The 20,501-nt window shown below is 42.8% G+C and overlaps 1 protein-coding gene and 1 long non-coding RNA gene across 13 annotated transcripts in view; one reads left to right on the forward strand and one right to left on the reverse strand.

Annotated features, from left to right (window-relative positions):
• The window catches only part of SRPK2 (SRSF protein kinase 2), a 129,215-nt gene that overhangs the window by 84,873 nt on the left and 23,841 nt on the right, over window positions 1-20,501 (reverse strand). The window lies entirely within an intron of this gene.
• LOC144589513 (uncharacterized) lies at window positions 5,098-5,448 on the forward strand. Its single transcript, XR_013545673.1, has 2 exons — window positions 5,098-5,184; window positions 5,294-5,448. It is a non-coding gene; the product is annotated as an uncharacterized LOC144589513 (long non-coding RNA).

Raw genomic sequence — 20,501 nt, forward strand, 5'->3', positions numbered from 1 at the left:
TCGCAGTTGTATAGGAAGTTATGAAGGGAGGTGGAGTCACTAATTCTAGTGAAGCACTGGAATCCATTAGAAAAGAACACAACTGGATAGTGGCTTACTTATTTAAAGGGAAATTAAATACTGTACAGGCAGGTTTGCTTCGGAATGCTGTTTTAGAAAGGTTCCTATCAATTTCTGGATAAGAATTAAACTATTAATTTGCTCTGAAAAGGGGGAAGTGGCAAGTTTAAATTAGGCCACAGGAGTACTTCATATCCCAAAAGAAGTGATTGTATCATAAGATTGTTAACTGCATTTCAACAATTCTGTAACAACACTTAAAATAAGTAAATGTTCATAACCCACAGGAAAGGTAGTGTCATGATTCATTTTTTAATTATGCTCTCTCTGTATGATTCTGTAGCAGGTTCCAACACTAGTTAGAACAATCCCAAGAGATCTGGCCTACAAACACAAGGCTTATTCATGTTTAAGGTCAAAGAGAATATTTTTTAAAAGCAAGCATTTTTAAATGTATTTTTGACACCAAGATGTTGTATTCTAGTAAAGTAAAGGACATGAGAAGTTTTGAAGTAACACAGAACAGATAAAGAAGTGCCTGTCTTGCTAAGAAAATTTGCAAGTAAATAGGGATGTACATGGAGAAAATGTTTGTGTTTAATCCATTTTGGGTTCTTGGCAGACTGTTTTTCTTTCATTTTCATGTTTTTCATGCACTGCTCTTTTTGTTTGACATGACCTCTCACTGGGGTCATTTCATTCTTCCCCATTTGTGTCTTCTGGCGTACTTCAAAAAAGCAAAGATAAGGCAACAGAGAAGTGATCTACTCTAATGAAGGCAATGGTATAACAAACCATGAGAACTATCAGACAAAACAGTCCTTTTGGAAACGCACCAAAATATATACCGTTATCAGAATAAATACATGGTAAATTAAACAAATAACTTTTTTTAAAAAAATCAAACACAGAAAGCACACACACTCACACATAAAGGGGAAACCCCCTCCCCAAACCCAAGAAAAACAAACAAAGGAAGAAAATGCAGTCAAAGCCCCTGGCAAATCAAAACTAACTACAATATGGATTTCTTTCTACAATCACTACTACATAATACTTCCTCCTGTCTTTGTACAGTCCCGTGGACGGTGGGGGCCAGGCAATAAAGGTAACCAAAGGAAGGAAAGGACAAAATAAGGGGAGAATCACCAAGGAAACAGAGGGGAGAGATTCAAATATTTCATAGAGGAAAAATCCAAGATGGAGGCACAGAGGCAGGCAGCACAATCCAAACTGGAGGGCACATGGAGCTAACACAAGGAAGGACTGAATCAAAGAACACTCTTCACTGGGTTCCAACTAGAGATGGGAATTCCTATTTGTCTCCTAGTGGAGACAAATACAAAGCCTGTTATTCCAGCTGGCTAACCTAATTAGACACCCCCCCCACACACACACACACACACAGAGCGCATCCACTTTCAGCATGGCATGTGCTACTGCTGTTCTTCTCTCCACACTGATCACAGAAGTAGCCTGGCTGAGGCTTCAGTGCTTCCCTGTACTGCTGACGAATCAGCAGCTGTGCAAAGAGGCTTGTCATCCCACCCCTTTGCTGGGAGACGAATACAAATCCCCCATCTCTAGTTCCAACCATTCCTGGCTTTTTTGTAGATTCAAAATTCCTTCTCCCATTGGAAAAATAGCATCCTTGTATGCACTAACACTGAGTATCAGGAGAGAGAATATACACTCTAGTGATTTGTCTTTGCTAATATTTTGATTGCTGAGGTTTTTCACACTTCAGGCCACTGCCAATCAGATGAGCATAGATCAACAAAACTTTGAAGCAGTCCCAAACTTCTATGAGGCCTGGAAGTACCAATTTAGTGGTGGCAAATATGTTCAAAACAAAATGATTTGATGCAGGGTTGATAGCTCTACACAGGTACTTCTTTTAACTGCCGTGGATATATAAGTGCTACAGATGAAGCGGAATTATACCATCAGGTAGCACATAACGTAGTGCTCAGTCAGGAGTCAACTCCAATGTGTGGTATAGATAAGGAGACTCCACAGCACTTAACCCATGAACTTGGAATAATTCATCACAGGAAGTTGATTGTAAAAATATTGTCTTGGAATATTGCAGGGTGGCAAGCCAAGATTGGGGGAATACTGCCTTTATAGAGTATGTCTCTAACATTGACATTTTATTACTACAAAAGACGTGGTCCCAAAGGGAACTAATATTAGATGGGTTTGCAACTCACAACCTTAAAACAGCCCCCAGTGGGAAAGGTGGCCAGTTAAAAGGTGGCATGGCCATCCTTACAACAACGAAGCTGCAAATATCAGTCGTAAACCTGCAGCCCAGCTGTAACCTAGCACTGGCGGCCATTTTGAATTTTACTACACAGCCCTTGTTGTTTGTCAATGTCTATATCCCCCCGCAGCAAGCTCATACCCAGTCCAAAGACCACTAGGCAAAAGTAACAGAATATATTGACAGCCTGGTTTTATTATATCCAACAGCTTCCTTAATGGTGCTAGGCGATTTTAATGCCAGGACTGGAGAAAATGATGAGGCTATCTATGCTCGATTCCATATGATCCCCCCGGACTTTATCCAGTTGTTTGCTTTATCAGACCTATGTCCTCTTGAGGTTGTTCAAACCAAATTTTTGAGATTTTGACTGTACCCCCCTGTACACCTAATGTAGCCCTTCAATGGAGGCTGGCCTAATCCCCATAAGAGCACAGGCCAAAGTCCACATGTTTAATTACTGACTAAAGCTTCTCTTCTCTTCAGAAGTCTTGGTACAGTTGCCACTTTTTTATTCCTTTCAATCAGCATGGAAATTACAAGGCAAATGGGCTTTCCACCAATGTTATTTTGGCGATGGGGCATGTCAGCACTAAAGCAGCACTCAAACAAAGAATCTGGGACATAGAACTTCAAGAGCATATAAGGCAGTTAGGCAAATACAGTGTTGTCACTAATAATGCCTTTACAATATCTGCATATTTGACAAGCACAATGTCAACAAAGACCAGAAGAGCCTTCACATTGGCAAGACTTAATGTTTTACCCTCTAAGCTCATGGAGGGAAGATTTCAAATCCTATCTTGGATTGCCTGTGCCCATGTAATGATGACCAGGTGGAAACCATAGGTCATTTTTTACTGTATTGTCTTTTTCATAGAGATCTATGCACCAACCTCCTGAGCCCAATCATTCTCAGATGTCCAGGGAGATCAGATGAATTTTACATCAAGCTACTTCTTTCTAATAAGACTCCCTTATTACACGCTCTGCAGCAAGATTTTGTGCAGCAGCAATGGCATAGCGCTCCCTTCTAGTCTCCTGAGCTCACGGGTTGACTGGTTTTGGCATGGGGATGGTTTATTGTCTAGCATGGAGAGGTGTTATGGTACCAACCGAAGGGACAATGGCCCGGGGGATAGCTGTAGAGGTGCTGTGTTTTATTCTCCCCATGTTTTACAATCAGTGCACGGCTGATTGCATGTTGTGCACTATTTTAATTGCATTTTGTGTGTTTTGACCATGTAGTGTGCTTTATGGATTGGCTATACACTTTTGAATTGCATTTTGTGTATTTTGGCTACATGGTATGTTTTGTCAATTGTATCTTTTTTAACTGTACTTTGTATGTTTTAGCCATGGATATGTTTCGTGGGCTGGTCACCTAACCGTAATAAATAAATTCTATTCTATTCACACTTCAGGCATTATGATTCTGTTTACCTAGGATTCTTTTTGTTTTGTTGATTGACTTCCTTTTCTCTGACTTCAATGAGTGAATTAGTTATTCAGGGACTCCTACATGGTGAAAATTCTATTTTTACCTATTCTTCCTTCTCTGACTATAACAATAGATGAAAACTATGAGTAAACTTATTTTTTTCTGCTTAAAGATAGATCTAGAATGATATTTTTACTACAGAAAGAGCTCAATTTCATGTTTTGGTGGTGGGATTTCCTGCCTTGTGTTCTGCTAACAAAAGGAATAACCACATTCCAAATATGAAGCTATTTTAGCAAAAATCCCCAGTACTCCCTTTGGAAGTTCTAATTGAGTGCTAACAGCAGTGCTTGTAACATAATTGGATGAAAAATTTATTGGGCAATTTGTGTCCATGTGAAAGAAAGCTTAAACAAAAGAGGGAAACATGAACACAAAAATTTCATGCACCCCTCTTCTGTTCATACGAATCACTCATGTTTTAGAGATTCTCTTTCAGGAATCAATAAAAACAAGAAAACAAAAAAGAACTTCATTCGTGATTTTTTTCTGTTAAAAGTCCCATCGCTATAATGAAGATCCATATCATTAAAGTTGGCAAGCTAGGAAAAAGATTCAAATAGCAGTAACACAATAATGCTAATCCTTTCCTGATAAAAAGACTGGTGAGGAAGAAAATAACATCAGCTGTGAATCTCAGCGAAAAGTGTAGAGCAAATCATGTACTGGGGAGCAGAAAAACATTTACCTTAAGCTTTCTTGAGAGGAGACTGATGTGGATGACTACAAAAGAAGAGAAGCTGCACAGACAAAATGTGAGGGAAGGTACCAAGCACTCTCCCATATGGACAAGGTTATTCACATATAAAAATACAGACAATACATGCACAACTGAAAGAAAAGGCAGGTATCAGGACCTGGAACATGAGATAGAACATGTTCTTGGCATTTAAAAATGGTTCATCAAGCACCTACATATTTTTATTTTTCCCTAATTGAGGAGGAGGAGGACCCAAAAGAAATTATACAGTAGTTGATTTCCACAGCTTTGGCTATAATCTGAAACATACTTACTGTAGAGTGAACAGTACAGCATTTATCTAGGAACAAAGTAGAGTACATAGTGACTCCATTTATTGTATGGTTACGGTTAATGACAGAATTTCAAAACCTCATAGAAACAAATAATTGTGACTGGGTTTTTTCTTTTGGCAAACTTTTTATTACATAAAAAGGTACTGGAGCATTTTTATGAGTAACAACTGTGATCTTTTACAGATTTCATTTCTTCATACACTGTATTCTGAAGTGTGATTTCATCTTGCTTGAAACAGGCAGAAGTGAAACTTGCCAAACAAATCCCATTTTCATGAGGAATAATTTCCAGCCTATCTCCAGTACTGAACTGTCATGAAAGGTGCTGAAGTCCTAATGGCGTAATTTTATATTGCACAACTAGGATGATGTCATCAGTCCATGTTTGTAATATTTAATTTAACTGAAAGCTTCTTCCCCCTCTTCTTCAGGTTCTGACACTCCCCTTTGCCCTGGGGAAAACTTTGAAGTCTCAAGACTATGGCGGAAGACTTTAACAGCCAAAAGTTACCACCAGATTGGAAGCAGCAGTCCCAGTCTCAAAGGCAGTCCCAGCACTGACAAATTTTAGTTACTGAAGCCCCCAACTCAAAGCCAAGACTCCCTTCTCAAAAGAATTTCCTTGGCTACTGATATGTATCCTGTATGAGGTATTAGCTGTTTAGCTTGGAACATGACTGTCAGAAAGATAGTATTTTCCGACATGCATCTGACCAAGCTTTAAAATTTGTGAAGGAGAGAACTTATTTTTTCCCAACCCCTTGAAAGACACGTGTAGTTGGCACACAAGTGACAACTTTCTCAGTAACTGCTCCTTGGGTTTGCCTTGTTTCATATAATCAATATGCCTTTATTCTATTATAAACACATGACTTAATGAAGGTGAAAGAAGGAAGTGCAAAAGCAGGACCGAGGTTGAACATTGAAAAGACAAACATTATGACTACAGAAGAATTCTGAACTTTAACATTGAGAATAATGAAACTGAAGTTGTTAAAGAGCTGGTATCATCAATCAAAATAGTCCCAAAATTAGAAGACCAAGACTCAAAAGGCAGCAATGAAAGAACTACAAAAGCTCACTAAAAGTTGTTGTTTAGCCGTTAAGTCATGTCAGACTCTTCATGACCCCATGGACCAGAGCATGCCAGGCCCTCCTGTCTTCCACTGCCTCCCGGAGTTTGGTCAGATTCATGTTGGTAGCTTCAGTGTCACTATCCAACCATTTCATCCTCTGTCATTCCCTTCTCCTCTTGCCTTCACTCTTTCCCAACATCAGGGTCTTTACTAGGGAGTCTTCTCTTCTCATGAGATGGCCAAAGTATAGAGCCTCAGCTTCAGGATCTGTCCTTCCAGTGAGCACTCAGGGTTGATTTCCTTCAGAATGAATAGGATTGATCTCCTTGAAGTCCAAGGGACTCTCAAGAGTCTCCTCCAGCACTACAATTCAAAAGCATCAATTCTTCTACAGTCAGCCTTCTTTATGGTCCAGCTCTCACTTCCATACATTACTACTAAAAAAACCATAGCTTTGCTAAAAATTGTTACTGGAGACCAAAGCCAAGATCATCTCCTGTATTCTATTCCCAATTACTATGTACAGATGTAAATGCTGGAGAGTGAAGAAAGTTAACAGACAAAAAGCAGTTCATTCAAAATATGGACTGCTGGAAAACTATGGACAGACATAATGGTCTGCCGAGGAAGGGGGGCAATGACAGCCTCCAGATGAAACTGAGGCTATCATTCCCATACCATGGGAAGTCAAAATTTACTAGAAAAGTCAGTAATATTAGGGAAAAAGTAATGGAAGCAGGAACAGAGGAAAACCTAGTGTGAGATGGACTGACTCCGTAAGAGAAGCACATCCTAGAGTTTTCAAGAGTTAGACAATGTATTTTCAGTTGTTTTTCATTCCAGCTACCAGAATTAATCAGTAATTATTTCAGCTGGAATTGTGGCAGTTTTAGCAGAAAAGCCAATTTCTCAGAGAAGTTTCAACCTACGCACTTGCTCCTTGCCAAAGTTCTCTCTGCAGCAACAGTGAATAAGCATACAGAAGTATATGTGTGAAGCTTTCTAAGCTCCATGGGAACTGCAAAGCATTAGGGGACAGGAGTCTCAATGTTCATTAGGCTGTGTAGATGGTGTTTCTTTAAAAAACTGCCATTACCCAAATACCATTTTCTAGCTGGAGGAATTCCTGGTAAATTCTGGCAGCTGGAGTGAAAAAAATCCAGAACTCCCATGCCTAGCAATAGCTGAATACAGCTGTTAATTACAGAATATTTTGGAGATCACTCATTCACAGAGTTGTCATAAAGCAAGCACACAACAAATAATTTGCTTTTTGTATTAAAGATTATATTCCAAGTGATTTATAAAAGAACCAAAAAAGTATAATCCATATTAAAATTAATATTATAATCCAGTTAAAATACAAAATATAATTAGATGAAAATATAACATCAATACTGAAATAGCAGCAGTGTGACTAAATACAATCGAACTCTTAAGAGTTGACAGTTAATTGCAAGAGAAGGATATTACACATTTTTGGACACATTACTGAGGGGAAGGGATTTCCCTAAAGATTGGCTTCTGATACAAGAGCTACTGAAGAAAAGAGTTAATATTAGATATCCATAATGCCTCAGCATAATTATAACAATAACAACTAGTAATATATGATTGAAGCCAGCATTTTTGAAATACTGTACAAAACAAAATGTACCAATTGCACAACTTGCATGAGCACTGTCATATGCTTCCCAAAAAAGTTTCTAGAAGATCAAGGCAGCACATCAGAAAATATTAGGACACACAGGCCAGGCTTGCAGAAGGAAGAGATCATTCATCCTATCCCCTGCAGTAACTACAGTATACAGTATCTCCTTTGCTCTTTCTATTCCTAGCACAGAAGGGATGAGAATGCAAATACAATTGGCACCACTGCACTCACCCAGCCAGGCAAAAGCAGCAGGAGTGGCCACAGAGAGATCAGCTTTTATCATGTTTCTACAGCATCACTATTGACACCACATGTTGGATTAGTTCTTTCACTCAGAATGAAAAACCCAAAGCTCTGTGTCTGGCAGAGTTAAAATAGCATCTCCTGTTCGCACTATATTATACGAAAACACCATCACAGCAAACTCACTAGGCTACAAAGGAAGAGCTCCATTTCTCACTATAGGAAGAGCTCCATTTCTCACAATAGCCATTGGTTTAAAACTGAAAAAATTACTTAGTGCTTCCAGATACTGGAACCTCTCAAATGATACTTCAGACATTGGATGTTGAAAATAAACACTGATGTATCAAATCAGGCATGCCTGACCTGAGAGCCTATATTAGGGAACATTTTATTAAAACCAAGGCCTAGAATATGTCCATCAGTTGCAGAAGATTTCTTAACTAAGAATTTTAAAGAAATAAACAGGCAACATTCTGAAAGAGGAATGCCTCTATTATCACTTGAAGGCCAGCTTTATCTTCTTGACAGAATAAATAAAATGGTTTTAAAATAATTTATTACTGAACTTATCTAATATCAGCTGAATAAAATATATAAGAATAGATCAGTCCACATGTCCACAAACATGTCCACAAACTATTTATTTTAAATAAACAAAAATAACCCCATCTTTTTTCTTAAAAAGGACCCAAACCACCTTAAATATTAAAAGACAATATTGAAAGCTAAAAACAGTAAGTATACAAATACTACAAAGGATCACTAAAAAACAATAAACAAAAACACATTCAAGGCAATAAGGCACAACAATCCATTAAAAAATCCCACTCAGGCAGCCAGTCACTAAAGGAAAGCTTGCCTGAAGAGGAAGATCTTTGCCTGCTTGCAGAAGAACAGCAAGGATGGGGCCAGCTTGGCCTCCTGTGGGAGGGAGTTCCAAAGTCTGCGAGCAGCAACAGAAAGGGCCCTCTCCCATGTTCCCACCAAACACTCCCCTGAAGGTGGTGGGACTAAGAGAAAGGCCTCTCCTGATGATCTTCACTCAATCAGGCTCATAAAGGGAGATGTGGTCCCTGAGATATCTTGGACCCAAACCATTTACAGCTTTATAAGTTACAAACCATTTACAGCTTTATACAACCTTATCCTGGAGGAGGATGCAGACCTGGCATGCATAACCGAGACGTGGATTAATGGGGAGGGGGGTCCTCCTCTGGCTCTCATCTGCCCACCCGGTTATGCTGTCCAGCACCAGGGTAGACTGGAGGGGCGGGGCGGGGGAGTAGCCATTGTCTACAAATCCAACTTAGAGGTTACTAGGCGCTCCTCGGTGGTAAAGCCAGGTCTAGAGGCACTCCACGTGTCGATAGGGGCTAGGGATGGTATTGGGATTTTGCTGGGTTACCGCGCTCCCTGCGACCCAGCCACTTCCCTACCGGAGCTGGCCGACTTTGTCTCCGCAGCATTGTTGGGATCCCCGAGGCTTTTGGTCTTGGGTGATTTCAACGTGCATGCGGGGGCAGAGACCACAGGGCCAGCTCTTGAGTTCTTGGAAACCATGGCTTCCTTGAACATGTCCCAACATGTCATCAGCCCCACCCACGTGGGTGGCCATACGTTAGACCTGGTTTTTTCCACCAATTGGAGTGAGTGTGGTCTGGTGGTGACTGACCTCGTGTCGGTCCCCTTGTCATGGTCAGATCACCACCTAATAAAATGCAACCTCTCAGTGGCACTCCCCCCTCGCAGGGAGCAAGGACCTATTTCTATGGTCTGACCTCGAAGGCTACTGGACCCTGTTGGATTCCAGGAGGCCATGAGAGGTGTTCCGGCTGACCTGGCTGGCGCTCCTGTTGAGGCTCTGGTTGACAGCTGGTCCATCGCTGCCACTAGGGCTATAGACACGATCACACCTAAACGCCCTCTCCGGCTCAGAGCTCGGCCTGCACCCTGGTTTAACCAGGAGCTCCGAGCGATGAAGCGACATAGGAGAAGGCTAGAGCGTAGGTGGAGGAAGAACCCGACGGATTACAACTGGACAGCTGTCAGGGTCGCAACTAACCTTTACCTGACTAAGGTAAAGGCTGCATGTAGATCATTCTTCGCTAACCGGATAAGCGAAGCGTCCAACCAGCAGGCGGAGTTATTCCGTATAGTGCGCGACCTATCTGGAACTGGTTCAGGTGATAGGCCTCCCCCTAGTTTTTCCCCTGACCAGTTTGCAGCCTTTTTAAAATCTAAAGTGGAGGCCATCCGCCGGGAGCTCTCTCCGTTTTTAAAAACAGTGAGTCGAGTAGAGATGTCCAGCGCTCCGTCTTACCCAGTGACTTTCCATTCTTTTCAGCCTGTAACGCCTGATTCCGTCTCCAGGGTGCTTGACCGCTGCCGAGCCACCACCTCCTCCTTGGACTCTTGCCCGGCCTGGTTAATCAAAGCAGCCAGGCCGATAAGAACAGAATGGGCCACAGTAATAATAAATGAGTCTTTCCTTGAGGGTAGATTTCCATCTGCCCTCAAGGAGACACTCATTAGGCCCATAAGAAAGAAACCTAGTTTGGCGGCGGACGAAATTGGCAATTATAGGCCCGTCGCCAATGTTTCTTTCATGAGCAAAGTGGTTGAGAGGGTGGTGGCCGATCAGCTCCAGGCTCACCTGGACAAAACGGATGCCCTGGATCCATTTCAGTCAGGCTTCAGGCCGCGCCACGGTACTGAGACGGCATTGGTCGCCCTGTATGATGACCTGTTGAGGGAGGCCGACAGGGGCAAAATCTCCCTGCTGGTCCTCCTCGACATCTCGGCAGCCTTTGATACCGTCGACCACGGTATCCTCCTGGGGAGGCTCTCTGAGTTGGGAATTGGTGGCTCGGCACTTGCCTGGCTCCGTTCCTTCTTGGGGGACCGTCCCCAGAGAGTTCAGCTTGGGGTGAGCGTCTTGGCCCCGTGGAGTCTCAATTGTGGGGTTCCACAGGGGTCGATTATCTCCCCAATGCTGTTTAACATCTATATGAGGCCGCCGGGTGGTGTCATTAGGGGATGTGGGGCTTCATGTCATCAATATGCCGATGACACCCAGCTCTACATCTCCTTTTCACCAACTGCAGGTGATGCTGTCCTTTCCCTTCAGCGTTGCCTGGGGGCTGTACTGCAATGGATGCAGGAGAACGGACTGAGGCTGAATCCGGATAAGACGGAAGTTCTGAGGGTGGGTGCCCCCGTGGTAGGTGGCTTGGGTGGCTCTCTCACATTTGGGGGGACCACCTTGGCCGCGAAGAGTGGGGTCCGCAGCCTCAGCATATATTTGGACCCGACGCTCACCATGGAAACTCAGGTGGCGTCGGTAGTCCGCACCGCATTTTTCCATCTTTGGCGGACTGCCTGGCTGCGACCCTATCTCGACATGGGAGCGCTCACTACCTTGGTGCATGTGCTCGTAATCTCAAGATTAGATCACTGTAACACGCTCTACGTGGGGCTGCCTTTGAGGCTGACACGGAAACTTCAGGTGGTGCAGAATGCGGCGGCCAGGCTCCTTACAGGAGTGAGAAAATATCAACACATCTCTCCAACGCTGGCCACATTGCATTGGCTGCCCATCTGTTTCCGTGTCAACTTCAAAGTTTTAATGCTTACTTATAAGGCCCTAAACGGTATAGGACCTCAATATTTGGCGGAACGCCTCCTCCCACCAAGGTCTACCCGGATCACCCGCGCGAGTCAGGAGGTGAGGCTGAGGAGCCTGACGCCGAGAGAGGCCCGGAAGGAGAAGACACGAAACCGGGCCTTCTCGGCGGTGGCTCCTCGCCTCTGGAACAATCTCCCTCCGGCAATTCGCGCGGCCCCCACGCTGGGCACCTTTAAAACCCAATTAAAAACATGGCTGTTTATTTAGGCCTTCCCTCCAGCAAACTCTTGATTTTTCCTTACTTTTCCTTTTTATCTTTACTGCTGTTCTTGTTTGATTATTATGTATTTGTCTATGTTTTATTATTTGATTTTATATTTGGAAGCCGCCTAGAGTGGTCCGGTGGGCCAGATAGGCAGGATATTAATTAATTAATTAATTAATTAATTAATTAATTAATTAATTAATTAAATAAATAAATAAATAAATAAATAAATAAATAAATAAATAAATAAATAAATAAATAAAGTTTCAATTGTGCCCAGGAATGAATCGGCAGCCAGTGGTGCTGCTATACCAGGGGGGTTATGGGATACATGGAAACAACCCCAGTTAGCAATCTGGCTGCTGCATTTGGGGCAGTTTCCAGACACTTTCCAGAGACAGCCCAGATGTGTGTTACAGTATAATCCAGCTGGGACCTAAGACATGTGTCACTGTGGCTAGAGCAGATGTCTCAAGGAACAGGCACAGCTAGCACACTAGTTTTAATTGTGCAAATGCACTCCTGGTCACCGTCAAAACCTGGGCATCCAGGAGCACCCCAAAGCTGTGCACCTGTGTTTTCAGAGGGAGTGAAACCCCAGCAAGCACAAGCTGCATCCCTATTCCTTGATCTGCTTTTCATGACTTTAGGGTCCTGTCTTATTCTATATTAGCTGGGGAAATTAAGTGTTTTGAATGTAAGACAGAGTTCAACCTCTAACATTCTGGGGTTAGTTGTTCTAAAAGCTACCAAAATGCTTATTTGAAGAGTTTGGAGTTCAGTATATCAAACTCCAAACTCTTCAAATAAGCATTTTGATAGCTTTTAGGACAACCTACCCCAGAATGTTATTTATCCAAGTTATAAATACAATTAATTAGGTTACAAGAAGGGGTGAAAGAACCAAAATTAACAATCTAGCGTAGGAACAGTCGTTTCTTGTCATTTAGCCAAAGTGGGAATATTAGTCATACCTGGGTTTTCTTGCAACTCACTCATTCCAAATGTCATCATATCTGACTTGGTCTATTATGACATGCATGCTTAGATCATGCTAGTACATATACATATTTACAAAGAAAGCATTAAGATTTCAAAACAGGTTGCACTTCTCACAGATACTTTAAAAATATTTACATCTAATTCATCTCACCTTATTTTACATTGTCTGGACATAAAGGGATCGTTTAAAGATGGAAATTAAAGAGAAAAAAGAAAATTATACTTCCTGTTGTATTTTATCTCTGGAATTGGTTACTTTAGATTCTAGCTGACTATGTTTTTTGCTGTTACTCTGATAAAAATGATTACACTTAATAGATGCATAACCTACTTTATAGGAGTTTTACCTATATATAGTAGGTATATAGGTAGGTGGAGCTATACCTTTATAGGAGTTTTATCTATATAGTAGCATTTTTAGCTGTGCCTATATATCAGGAAGGTAACAAGCCTCATTGGCATGACAATTAAAGGGATAGTAGTTATGGCACAAGCATGTGTTCTGCTGATTTGGGGCACAGTGTGCCTTAAGATATTTGACAAACACAAATTAAGTAAGTGTAGTGCAACCATCTAAATTCCATGGCAAACAGTCAAAATATCTGAACTATTCTCACAGGCTCTGCCTCCTCAAATACATATATACTTGCTTATTTTTAAAAGCAGCACTTTTCTTAATAATAACTTTGGACAGTCCACGTTTGTCTTAATCCTCAATTCCCCCCACCTATTTATTATAAATGATACAGTGGGGTCTCTACTTAAGAACGTCCCTACTTAAGAACAATTCCACTTAAGAACAGCTCCATTTGCTAAATTTTGCTTCTACTTGAGAACAAAAATCCAAGATAAGAACAGGAAAAAAAACTTTCCTGCTCTTTTTTTAACCTTAGGTCATCTTAGGTTAAAAAAAAGTTCTCCCCCTAGTGGTAGAGTACGTATTAACCAGCTTTGCATTAGTTCCTATGGGAACTAATGCTTCAATGTACGAACGCACCTCTACATAACAAAAAAACAGCCAGAACAGATTAATTGGTTTTCAGTCCACTGCTTCAAAATTAGCTTTGTCAGAAGTGCTTTTAACACTGTTCCCTGACCTAAGGGGAAAAAAAGAAAAAATATCCCCCTCTAGTGGTAGAAGGCGGAATAGCAGCTTCCCATTAGTTTCTATGGATGGAAAAGAGCAGATACAGATTAAATGGTTTTCAATGCATTCCTATGGGAAATGCAGATTCTACATAAGAACTTTTCCACTTGAGAACCACCTTCCAATACGGATTAAGTTCTTAAGTAGAGACCCCACTGTAAACGTAAAAACAAAAAGCCTGTTAACATACTGATTTTCTTTTTTGGAAAAGGGGGCCTCTTGTTTCTGCTATCATGAAACTGACTAGATAACGATAAAAGAAGTATACTTCTCACTTCAACAGTTCTGGGTTTAGGGGGGCCAGACCCCCGTGTGTAGTTCAAAATCCAAGTATTTTTTATGCTCCCAAAACAACTACAAAGCATAAACAGTTGATTTTCATACACACGCCAGTTCTCTCTATCAGGGTTCTTTTCCATATTGTTGACAATCCTTTCCATACAGTACCTCCTGATCTAGAGGCTGAATTAGGGATGTTGTATTTGGGGGACTAGCAGACCACTTTGACACCTTCAGTGTTGAGCTCATGGGGTCCTGGGTGGCTAGAGGCACAGTACAGTGGTGCTTCGCAGAACGAGCACACCACAGAGCGATACTCCCAATGGGCGAAAATCGCAGAGCGAAGGTCGGTAAGCTGGTCGGTGGGTCCAAAATGGCCGCCGCACAACCCCAAAATGGCCGCGCGCAGCGTTTTCGCGCCCTTGGTAAGCGAGGGGAGGGCGCAAAAATGCTGCCGGAACAGCCGAAATGGCTGCGCGCAGCGTTTTCGCACCCTCCCCTCGCTTACCAAGGGCGTGAAAACACTGCGGCCGGCCATTTCGGCTGTTCCGGCGGCCATTTTGGACCCGCCAGACAGCTGATCGCAGCCATTTTCGCGCCCTCGTTCAGCGAGGGGAGGGTGCGAAAATGGCTGCCAGCCATAGGGAAGCATCGCTGAACGGTGAGTATTCGGCCCAATTGGAACGCATTAAACCATGTTTAATGCGTTCCAATGGGTTTTTTCTTACCGCTCAGTGATGTTTCACACAGCGAGGGTTAATCCAGAATGGATTAACCTCGCTGTGCGACGCACCACTGTATCTGAATGTTTATTTACTAAAGATTCATTCATTCATTCATTCTCATAACCAAAACCGTGCTGTCCAGACTTGTGCAATTAAAGGGAGAAGCATATTTTGTACTCAGAATTCAGTATGTGTGAAACCCCAAGACAGGGCCAGGAAGCATTTGTGGGAGTGCCTTCGCTCCCATCTCCCTCTAAGGAAACTCAGACCTCTCCTCCGCCTTCTCCCCCTAGGAAGGAAAGTAAGAAGGTGGACACTAAAGAACTGGAGGAGCTGAGAGAAAGAGGAGGACAGAAACATCAAGGGGTGGATACCCGGGACTTGGTCTCGGGAATAAAGGGGTTAAACGTGGCGGTACAAACCGGTGAAGATTTGGTGGGAAAAGGGGAAAGGTTGATAGAGGTGGGGGCAGGAGATATAAGGGAGAAGCAGGAGGACATCCCAAGCGGTTGGGAAAAGATTTGGGTCCAGAATCCCTGGACAGGGAAATGGGAACAAGTTAAGGTTCCTCATGAGGAGGCTGAACAGCAAAGGCGCCGGGGTCAACAACTGCGTCCGTCCTATCTGGGAGAGACGGAGGCGAAGGGATGGAGGCACCGTCTTCGTGAAGAACGTGAGGCGGTGGCAAGAGAGATCGAGGCCAAGAAGACATGGCATCTTACAGAGCTCCAGAAGATGGGAGTCTTCCCGGACCGTGGCTGGCCAGTCCGAGAGGGAGTTCACCACTCTGGGGTTGGAGCAGAGATGAAGAGACCTTACCGCTATTAGCGGGTGAAGGGGAAGGAGGTGACCCCCCGGTGGTAGAGAAAGTGTTATCTGGACCGTGGGAGTTTGACGAACTAAACCCATTTGTTAATGATGTTTGGACACCCTTGCAGTCAAGATTTCGACAGCAAGAGACATTAGACTCTGTTCACAAAGAAGTTACAGTTAATGTTGGAACATTAATAAATGAAGAACATGTTGTTGAAGTTAAACCATCTCGTACTTTATTGGGTGTGACAGAAGCCCCTAATAACGAACCCTCACAGTATGCTGTGGATAAAAACTGTGGTAACTAAAAATATTGCAGTCTATATTGAACATTAGTATTACCTGACATAGACTCATGTTTGTTATTGTTGTTGTTTAGTCATTAAGTCGTGTTCGACTCTTCATGACCCCATGGACCAGAGCACACCAGGCCCTCCCATCTTCCACTGCCTCCCGGAGTTTGGTCAAATTCATGTTGGTAGCTTCCATGACACTGTCCAACCATCTCATCCTCTGTCGTCCCCTTCTCCTCTTGCCTTCACACTTTTGCAACATCAGGGGCTTTTCCAGGGAGTCTTCTCTTCTCATGAGATGGCCAAAGTATTAGAGCCTCAGCTTCAGGACCTGTCCTTCCAGTGAGCACTCAGGGTTGATTTCCTTCAGAATGGATAGGATTGATCTCCTTGCAGTCCAAGGGACTCTCAGGAGTCTCCTCCAGCACCACAATTCAAAAGCATAAATTCTTCGGTGGTCAGCCTTCTTTATGGTCCAGTTCTCACTTCCGTACATCGTTACTAGAAAAACCATAGCTTTGACTATGTGGACCATTGTTGGCAAGGTGATGTCTCTGCTTTTTAAGATGCTGTCTAGGTTTGTCATTGCTTTCCTCTCCAGAAGCAGGTGTCTTTTAATTTCGTGGCTGCTGTCACCCACCATCTGCAGTGATCATGGAGCCCAAGAAAGTAAAATCTGTCACCACCTCCATATCTTCCCCTTCTATTTGCCAGGAGGTGATGGGACCAGTGGCCATGATCTTAGGTTTTTTTTATGTTCAGCTTCAGACCATTTTTCTATTTCAATCTCATTACGACGTTCTTTAATCCCTCCTCACTTTCTGCCATCAGAGTGGTATCATCTGCATATCTGAGTTTGTTGATATTTCTTCCGGCAATCTTAATTCCGGCTTGGGATTCCTCCAGTTCAGCCTTTCGCATTATGTATTCTGCATATAAAATAAGCAGGGGGACAATATACAGCCTTGTCGTACTCCTTTCCCAATTTTCAACCAATCAGTTGTTCCATATCCAGTCCTAACTGTTGCTTCCTGTCCCACGTATAGGCTTCTCAGTAGATAGATAAGGTGGTCAGGCACTCCCATTTCTTTAAGGACTTGCCACAGTTTGCTGTGGTCAAAGGCTTTTTTTGGTCTGAAGTAAATGGGACCTATTGGTCACAGCTAAGAAATAAGTGATGCCTTGACTTGCGAACGCCCCTACCTATGAACATTTCAACTTCCGAACAGCTCCAGTCACAAAATTTTGCTTCGACTTGCAAATGGAGCTTCGACTTACGAACAAAAAAACACAGGGAAGGCAGGGAAAGCGGGAAATTTGAACTTTCGACCGTTAGCCAGCAAAGAAGCTGCTTGTCTGCTACCTCGCTCAGCCCAGCAGTTAGAGAGTGTAGATACAGAGACTTCAGACTGCCTGGTACTGTACTGTACGTACAGTGGACCCTTGACTTACGGAATGAATCTGTATTGGAACGGTGGCCATAGGTCGAAAATTCCGTAGGTTGAGGGTCCATTTTCCATAGGAATGCATTGGAAACCATTTAATCCGTTCCAGGCAATGAAAAAAAAACCCGGGCTTCCATAGCTGCTTCGACTTACAACCGGCACCTCTACATACAAACAAAAAACAGTCAGAATGGATTAATTGGGTTTAAAAGCATTTCAATGGGAAATGCTGATTCAAGACTTCAAACATCTTCTGGGACGGATTAAGTTCGTAAGTCAAGGCACCACTGTATGAATATTTTAGTAAATGTATAGGACCAACATTGATCCAGTGTTCCTGTGATTATAGCCTTAGTTATTCAAATACAAATTCTGTAGAAAGCTTATTTTATACAATATACACCTGCCTACAGATAGATACCTTATTTTGTGAACTTAGCAATTTATAGAAGTCTTGAAGAGTGACAGTTTTCTTTCCCCAATGTCCTATGGACCATTGGCTAGAATTCTATTGTCTGTACATTTGTGTAACTTGGTGCAGCTAACTGACAAAGTGCCACAGTGCATTTCAGATTTATAATTAGGCATATGATGAAGAACACAACCAGTATTAATCCTGGCACTTCATCAATTAGCCACAGCAAGTTACACAAACCTTTTGTAAACATCAACAGCATTCCAGCCGTTGATGCAGCAAGGTTGCTACAAAATAGGCTGATTTATTTTTTTTAGAAGGAAGAGCCAAAACATTTGGTAAAGCTGTAGCCTTGAGTCAGATTGTGAGGGGGACACACCAGCTATCCCTGGCTGGCCATCTGCCTCATCCCATGCCCCTACTCAGCAGAACTCCTGCAGGAGGTTGGAGGAAGGAGGTGGAGGTGGATGAGCCACATCTTGGCAAAGCGGCAGTGACTGGGCCAAGGTGGTTGGATCACTAAAGGAGGAGGGAGAAAAAGAGAACTCATTGTTCATCACAGATGTGGAAGCAGAAGAATGGACAGAGGTGACATAGAAAGTAGATCCCATATTTTGTACCTTCATTGAGAACTGCCTACTGATGATTGAGAACCCCTGAACCAGAGAAAGGGTCCAGTTTCAGCAAGGGACAAGATCACAGAGGAGGCATGCCACTTTTTAGTTTGCCACCAACACTAACCCCCCGGTGACCAAGGAAATTGCTAGGCACCCAGGCTCCACCACAACCTGGTGGGGGAGCACCTCCAGCAGAACCACTGGAGGCAAGAATGGCTTGGGGGTCCCAGAGCCTCTAACTGCTCAATCCTACCAGCATTGGGTGTCTAATAGCTGGAGACTGATAATACCACCCCAGTGACAGGCTCCTCAGGTGAGGGCTGGCCTTAAGTGGGGGTGGGGGGGAGAGAGGCGCTAGTGGAGATATGTCAGCACCCCTATGAAGTGTCAGGACAGAATGCACAAGGCAACCAACCAAACCTTTCTTCCACCACAATAAAGTCAAGTTCCAGTATTAGCAAAAGTATTGACAATGGAGCCTATGTCTTTTTGCACTGGGTGGTGGCAGCGGTGGTAATGTATGTAGATACTATTTGTTTGTATTTGTTTGTTAAATTTATACTCTGCCTTCCCACTACAAAGTAGCACTCAAAGCAGATTATAATCTCCTAATTGAAGAATAAAAACAAATAAAACCAAATTTAACCACACAATCATTAAAGTAAATTAAACCCAAACTAAGTGTGCATTTAAAAACAGCACAGCAGAGCAGATTATGCCAGTTTCAAAACATGGGTGAAAACTGATCACAATTCTTAAGGGAGTAGAGATGGAAAGGCCTGGGGGAAAAAACATAAAAAATGGGGGGGGGGGGGAGAGAACAGACTTTTCCCCAATTTTTCCAAAGCTTTTTTTTCCAGAAAAAAAGTGTAGAATATGTTATTTTACAATGATAAACAATATGGTGTTCAAACTATATAATATGAAGACCTTAATGAAAGACTTCTGAGACTTCATGTATTTACGTTCTCTCTAGAGATGTAAATTTTCTGAAAATTTCCATTTTTTTCTAGAAAAAAATTGAATTTTTTGAAATTTTACATCTCTAGCCGGGAGTGCACACTACCGTCTAGGAGCCACACAGGAGAAAGCCCTCTTCCATGCACCTGCAACTGTTGACATCCTTAAGAGGTTCTCTCCTGAGATCTTAGCATGCCATGCCAAAACGATCATAACAAAACAGGCAGTTTATTAGATAGCCAGGATTAGAGATGAGTGTGAGTCAGCAAAATGGTGGTTCATCGTGGTTTGGTGAAACTGACAAACCATGAATTTAGGATCTTATTTCCCAAACTTACCATGAATCAGTATGTTGGCCCTATAAAGGGCCACCCAGGCAGCTAGAGACACCCACTGCCCACTGCTCACTGCCCCGTCGCCTCCCTATCTTTTGCCACCACTGCTGCCATCTTGAAAGGCAGCCTGGCTGGCTCCTGAAGGCCGGCTGCCTCTGCACATGCACCTGCCTCTCAGCTGAAGGGTGGGCGGATGCGCAGAGGAAGTCAGCTGGGAGCCAGCCTGGCCACCGCTCTCTACATATATATCAAGATGGCAGCAGTAGTAGAGGAGGTGGCAGCAGCAAAACATAGGAAGGTGATAGGGCAGTGGGAAGGGGGGTCTCTAGGTGCCTCTCTAAAAATATATTAAATTGACGACTCAAAAATGGCTAAAAATTCATCCATTCATATTCATTGGGGTAGTCATGTTTGATGAACAGAAACTGATGAATTTGCAATTTTCAATGAAATTTCTGATTCATTTTTTACTTCACGCCCATCTCTAACCAGGATCCAACCATTTAGGGTTTTAAAGGCTGAAACCAACACCCTAAATTAGGCCTCATAATCTACTGACAACCAATGCAGTCATTTCTATATCAGAGTCAAAAGACTGAAGAACTGAGCATGAGTTAGCAACCTCGTTGCTGCATACTGTACCAACTGACAATCCTGTACTCTCTACAAGGCTAGCATTGCAGTAGTCAAAACATAATTTAACTAAGGCATAGATGACTGTTGATAAGTTTAGAGATCTAGC

The sequence above is a fragment of the Pogona vitticeps genome, chromosome 5 (assembly GCF_051106095.1).
Source record: "Pogona vitticeps strain Pit_001003342236 chromosome 5, PviZW2.1, whole genome shotgun sequence".
In the NCBI taxonomy this organism is placed as follows: domain Eukaryota; kingdom Metazoa; phylum Chordata; class Lepidosauria; order Squamata; family Agamidae; genus Pogona; species Pogona vitticeps.